Source organism: Cryptomeria japonica, chromosome 3 (assembly GCF_030272615.1).
Source record: "Cryptomeria japonica chromosome 3, Sugi_1.0, whole genome shotgun sequence".
Classification (NCBI taxonomy): Eukaryota; Viridiplantae; Streptophyta; class Pinopsida; order Cupressales; family Cupressaceae; genus Cryptomeria; species Cryptomeria japonica.
The window spans coordinates 53664959-53670958 of NC_081407.1; the positions used below are offsets into that span (position 1 = coordinate 53664959).

The 6000-nt window shown below is 36.7% G+C and overlaps 1 long non-coding RNA gene across 2 annotated transcripts in view; it reads left to right on the top strand.

Moving 5' to 3' along the window:
- LOC131033694 (uncharacterized) overlaps positions 1-4420 on the top strand; it is a 73775-nt gene extending 69355 nt beyond the window's left edge. Inside the window, exons 2-3 of one of the 2 annotated variants that reach the window (XR_009103651.2) lie at positions 3841-3918; positions 4005-4420. This is a non-coding gene — a long non-coding RNA (uncharacterized LOC131033694). The remainder of the gene's footprint in view (positions 1-3840; positions 3919-4004) is intronic. The other variant, XR_009103652.2, reaches the window with a different exon arrangement.
- The last annotated feature ends 1580 nt before the right edge of the window (positions 4421-6000 follow it).

Here is a 6000-nt window from a genome sequence, read left to right on the forward strand (position 1 = left end):
AGGAACCTCTCTCCAAACACCTAATTGCTCAAAAGGATCCTGCTCTACTCCTTGGTCCCCTAGGTGGTCATTCAGTCAACTACCAGTTCTCCCTAAAAAATAGGAACTGTCATCTTAAGGTCCAAAATGGCTCACAGAGCCCCTACAAAGCTCCATGACACTCATAATGAGTCCCCTAACCATGTCATTGACCTACGGGAACTCGAATGGTAGGTCAACCCCTGCTCATCTCATGTCACCTAGAAAAGGGGATATTATAGGCCAACATATGTATGGCCAGTTAGTTAGTTTGTAAACATCTATTATTTTATGTAGCCACCTTCGTATGTTGAGTAATAATGATGATATCCTTTTTGGTGTTCACATTTGCATTGTTGGTTGTTATTGATGACTCCCGTTCTCATTGTAATTGGATGCTCAGTACGTTGTTGTTATCAAATTCTGTTATTCTCTATTCTGTTCCTATCACAAATTTGACAGGAAGTCTGTACATGCTGATTACTTTCTCCTAAACTTCCTATCATTATTGCTTGCGTGTGGAGTATGTGTTTGGGGTTTAGCCAGAGCTGCAATGTCAGTTATGTCTTTATTCTTGCATCAATAACTATCATTGTGTACCTTGAAGAGTCTGAAATAGAAATTAGAAAATGATGGCTGCTGCTGTAGTGTTACTTTAGAATTCTTTTCTGAAGCATGTATGACAATTATTTGACAAAATGTCAACTTCAGAATTGATGCAAATTTGAGTTGTTTCCTTTAATGGTTAGTTTGTCATATTTTCCCAGATGCTTGCAAATCAGTTTATATAAGCTTCAGATTGTATGTGATCTGTTTGACAATATTTCTTTAATCAAAAAACCAAAATTGTATCAGAAACCCTATAACACGTAGGATTATACTAGCAGTCTGAAACTGCATAACACGTAGGTTATACAATCTGAAACTAGAACGGCAGGTTATTAGACAATTGTTTGATAATATTCCCTTCACTTTCAGCCATATAATAACAGGGAATATTACAAAATAATCCAACTGAATATGGCTACTGATTACAAACTAACTTGGAGCATTCTGGAACTGCTCCCAAACACTAAATAAACTGGACCAACTCTGAGCTGATTTTGAACTACAGCTCACTTAGAGCTTCTCAAACCTAGAGCAATCATTGCTCAACGAATAAACACAATTGCTGCTGTAGTACTCTTAATTACTTAGAGAACACACAAAAAAACATTCCCTCTACTGCTGCATAAAACTTCTTCAACTACTTCAACAACTTACTTGTTGGGAAGGGTGCCTCCTCTGAACACTATTTTGTTCAAAAGAAAAGCTTCTCCTAGGTGGTTGTGCAGGTTCCTTAGGCCGATGGTATTGCGCCTTTGGCTGCTGCCTTTGATTCAGGTGTTGCTTCGCCTCAGGAGTGTGTGGATGCTTGTGGTGGCATCTCAACTGATCGTTTGAAGGATGCTGGATCTTCTTCTTTAGTGGATGACCTTCCCGCTTCCCAGATTGTTGCTGAATCTTTGTCTGATTCTCAGATTTCTGCTATCCTTGCCTCTCTGGTTGCTGGCTCTGTTCCTCCTGGTGATGGGAGGTCCTCTATTCTGGACCCATCTTCTTGGCAAAAGGCTGTTGCTAGGGTTGAGGAGGGATGGATTACCGTTAAAAGTAAGAAATCTAAATCGTCCCAGTCCTCTTTTGATATGACCCTTTGATCCCACAAGGGTAGGTCAAATTCTTGATCCGTCTTGGTTGGGTTGGGGTTGCTGGTTTTTGTAGCCCGTTGATTTTTGTTGGGGGTCCTTGTTGTGTTGTACCCCATCTTTTGTATGGCCGTGCCGAGTCTCATTTGTGTTCTATTTCTTAGGATGGACTTTCAGGCTTATCTTTCAGTTCGGGTTGCTGGTCCTTCCAAAACCTGTTTTGTATAGAGTTTCAGGTCCCTTCAAAACTTGTTTTCCCTTAATCAAAAACTTACTGATTGGGAAAATACTCTTCCCTTTTTGTCTCTTGCTGTTCAATCGTTTTCTCTCTCAAAATTCAAAATTCAAACTTCCCTACCATAATAAATTTGCATTTGCTGCCAACAAATAATTTCTGCTATAAAATCAGAGGCAACTTGGAGTGCATATCCCAAAGTCTGCCCAAATCTTCCAAGCTGCAGGTAGCTTGCTGTAGGCTGCTTACAACAGGCTACATTTACTCCTGCCGGATTTGGACTGTTGGGGAGCAGGCTCAGGACAAATAAACTAAATTTAAAATTCCAACAAAGAAACCTTCTATCCTTTTGCCAAAGCATTCCAACCTTTAACCTGATAAGAAGCTGTATATGTAGAATCAATGTTTTGAATGAATTGTCAGCTGGAGATGATTGTGAATGAGATCACGTGGTGACAAAAATAATGATTAAGGGCACCCTTATAAATAGTGTTTTTCATGATTGCGAACTTGCATCCTATCTGCAAAATGCTCAAGGGTGCTTGCCACTTCAAAATGGATTATAATTGATAAAAGGGTATCTTTATTGTTTTTTATGTCGGGAGGCATCTACAATGATATCAAAATATCCGTACACAAAAATTCATTTTTAAAATAATTTGACATGCAAATGACGGGTAAATGTATGAAATATGCCATGTTTCAGTTTTTGTGGAGGTGTTATTTTATTACTCCAAATAAAATAGAACCCTTGCCACTTGTCTCCAACTAGATTCACAACTTTTTGCATGCAGCAGTTTAATGGATTTGTATTCTTGATGTTTAGTAAGAACATTTATTTTACAATGATTCTCTTCTATTATAAGATATCTCTCGACATATTTTAAATATATTTTTTAAATATAAGTATGGTAATTTTATTGAAACAATGCACTTAGAAGAATAAAGCTATTAGGAGATAGCTGAAAGAAGTAAAAGATTATACAATGTATCAATCAAAGAATAAGCGAATGTAGGATACAAATTATTTCATAACTTGACAAATTTCTTGATTCTGATTAACAACGTACTAAGTCTGAAAGTGAATAATCTTCTCTTTGAATTGCTGAAGCTTGTTTATTGCATCCACATTCTTTTTTACAGAACTTGGGACTGAGAGAAAAGATAAATCACTTGAAAAAATATGTCAGAATGAAATCATAGAATAACAGTTGCTCAAAGAAATGATCTGCTATTTTGCTTACGAATTTTTGATATGTGAACATTTGATATTAGTTGAATAGTGTATGTTTGAGGTAACTCTTGTTAGGTGAAATTCAGTATGAGTGTAAAAGCACATGTTTGAAGAATTCTTGTCATTCTTGTTATGAAAAATTTAGATATAAATGAAAAAAATAATGTTTGATAGATTGAAATTTAATCCGACTTTTGATAGTTAATCAGTATAACAAATTGATAAAAATGACTCATTAAACAGGTCTTTATTACTCTCTCATACCTTGAGCAAATTCTAGCAACCCCTTTATCAAACCTCTGATTTATACTTTATCTAATGTATTAAGACAAACCTAACCTTGACCTTTCATTAGCCTTTCAATAAGCCTATAAACACAACATCCAATAACATAGAAGAGGAGGAATATATTAAGACTAAAGTATATCGGACTTCAAGTAACGCTTATTGAGAATGGTCATATCAATAATATAATGTAATCTAATGGCCTTAGGACCTCTCAATATTAATAAAATTAAAATAAATTATTATATCTTTTCTTTTTCTGATTTGAGTTCACATGGGTTTTAACATCTATGAAGTCAATCATGTAGTAAATCAAATTTTATCTTAATTTGAATTTCTCTTGATATGTTTTGGTAATGGCTGATGATTTTATTGTAACGCAGGGGAAGTCACTGGCTGATGATTTTATTGTAACGCAGGGGAAGTCACTTAAACTGGAGTACTCTAATCTGGATAAAAAGGTGAGAAACTGCCCTATTATTCTCCTCATTGCCATCCTAATGTTTCTTTTACTTTTGACCAGAATGGAATTCAAAATATGATACAGATTGGAGTCACAAGCCATGCCACCTTAATATTGGCATGATGGAAGAATTAAATGATAGATTGGAAAGTGAAGCTGCAACTCAACAAGATCTGCCTCGAACTTTTCTTAATATCACGTAATTTTCATGATAATAATTTCTGCAAATTGATTCTTCTTTACCTCAAAAGAGATTTTTTTAATCAATTCCTTGTACGTGCAGCCTGTCATGAATTTGAGGGCAGATTTTCTGTAACTTATATAACCATATGATTGTTGGAAGTGAAGTCTAAGGGACTCCTTCTCTTGTCGTCAAAACTCTTGGCTCTTCAACTTCTCTTTGCAAGCTCTTTAAGAGCTGATTGTATTTCATTTGTAGACTGATTTTTCTGGAGCTGCTTGCAGCTGTGTATGTGTAAACCAGATTGGTTATTAATCTATTGATTTCCCTGCTAAAGTGTGGACGTAGGCAATTGCCGAACCACGATAAATCTGTGTGTCGCATTTGTCTGTGTTCTATGTTTTTAATTCTATTTTATCTGCTGTTTAAATTCGTTTCTTCATCCCAACAATTGGTATCAGAGTGAGGTTAGATAGCTGTTAAGATTTTGGTGGTTGAAATTCCATAATCATGGAAGAAGTTAAGATAGAGAAGTTCTCCGGTCAGAGCTTCGGGTAATGGAAAGTGCAGATGGAGTCTTTGCTGATAAAGCAAGACCTTTCACTTGCGCTTGAAGGGAAAGTGAAGAAGCCAACTGCGATGGTTGATGAAGAATAGGAAAAATCAGACAAGGCAAGAGCGACAATTTTTCTTTCGCTATCCAACAATGTTCTCTTCAATATCACGGGTGATGCAACAACAAAAGATGTATGGGATAGACTCACAGCCATGTCTGAAATGACATCGACTGCAAATAAAGTATTTATCATGGAGTGCTTGTACAAACTGAAAATGAAGGAAGGTTGTGCTATGGCAAACCACATCAATGAATTTAATACATTGATTAGTCAAACGACTTCGGTGGGGATGACACAAGATGATGAGAGCAAGGTTGTTCTCTTATTATGTTCTTTGCCAAGCAGCTGGGATGGCGTTGTAACAACAGTTAGCACATCTATATCCGGTAAAAATAAGTTGGTTTTTAATGATGTAGCAGCTACTCTTCTCAGCGAGGATTTGAGAAGAAAGAATGACGAACCTTCATCCGGTGAAGCCTTAACGGTGATCAACACTGAAAATAGAGGTAGAAGTCATAATAGAGGCATAAATTATTATCATAGACGTTCGAAATCAGCAAGGAGATTGAAGTCTAGAAATAGAAATGGTGAATGTTGGTTTTGTGGCAAAGCTGGTCATGTGAAGAAAGATTGTAGAAACTTCAAAAGGACACAAGAGAGGGTGCGGGACGACGAAGCAAATACAGTCTATGATAAAGATGATAGTGTTCTAATCCTTTCAACAACCGACACTACTCCGGATTCATGGGTGCTTGATTCCGATGCCTCCCATCATGCTACCTCATGTCTTGAAGCGTTCATTAACTACCATGAATGTTATTCTGGAAATGTTTTTTTAGGAGATAACAAAGCTTGTGAAATTATAGGCAAAGGGGATGCATTGCTGCCATTAGAAAGTGGTAAAACATGGCTGCTCAAAGATGTTCGCCATGGCCCAAAATTGAATTGAAATTTGATATCCGTTGGACAACTCTTTGATCAAGGTCTTAATGTAAATTTTCTTTCGGATAAATGGAAGGTGACTCATGGTACCATGTTGATTGCAAATGGTAATAAAGTGGGTAGTTTATACATATTTAAGACTCATGGTGAAGTGGGAGCTGCAATGGTGATTGAGGACAGCAAAGCGGATCTTTGGCATTAAAAACTTGGGCACATTAGCAAGAAAGGACTCCATGTTATGCATACAAGAAATCAGCTACCGGGTCTCAAACTTGTTGACTTAGCCTTTTGTGAACATTGCCTTTATGGCAAACAAAAGAGAGTCGGTTTCTTGAAAGGT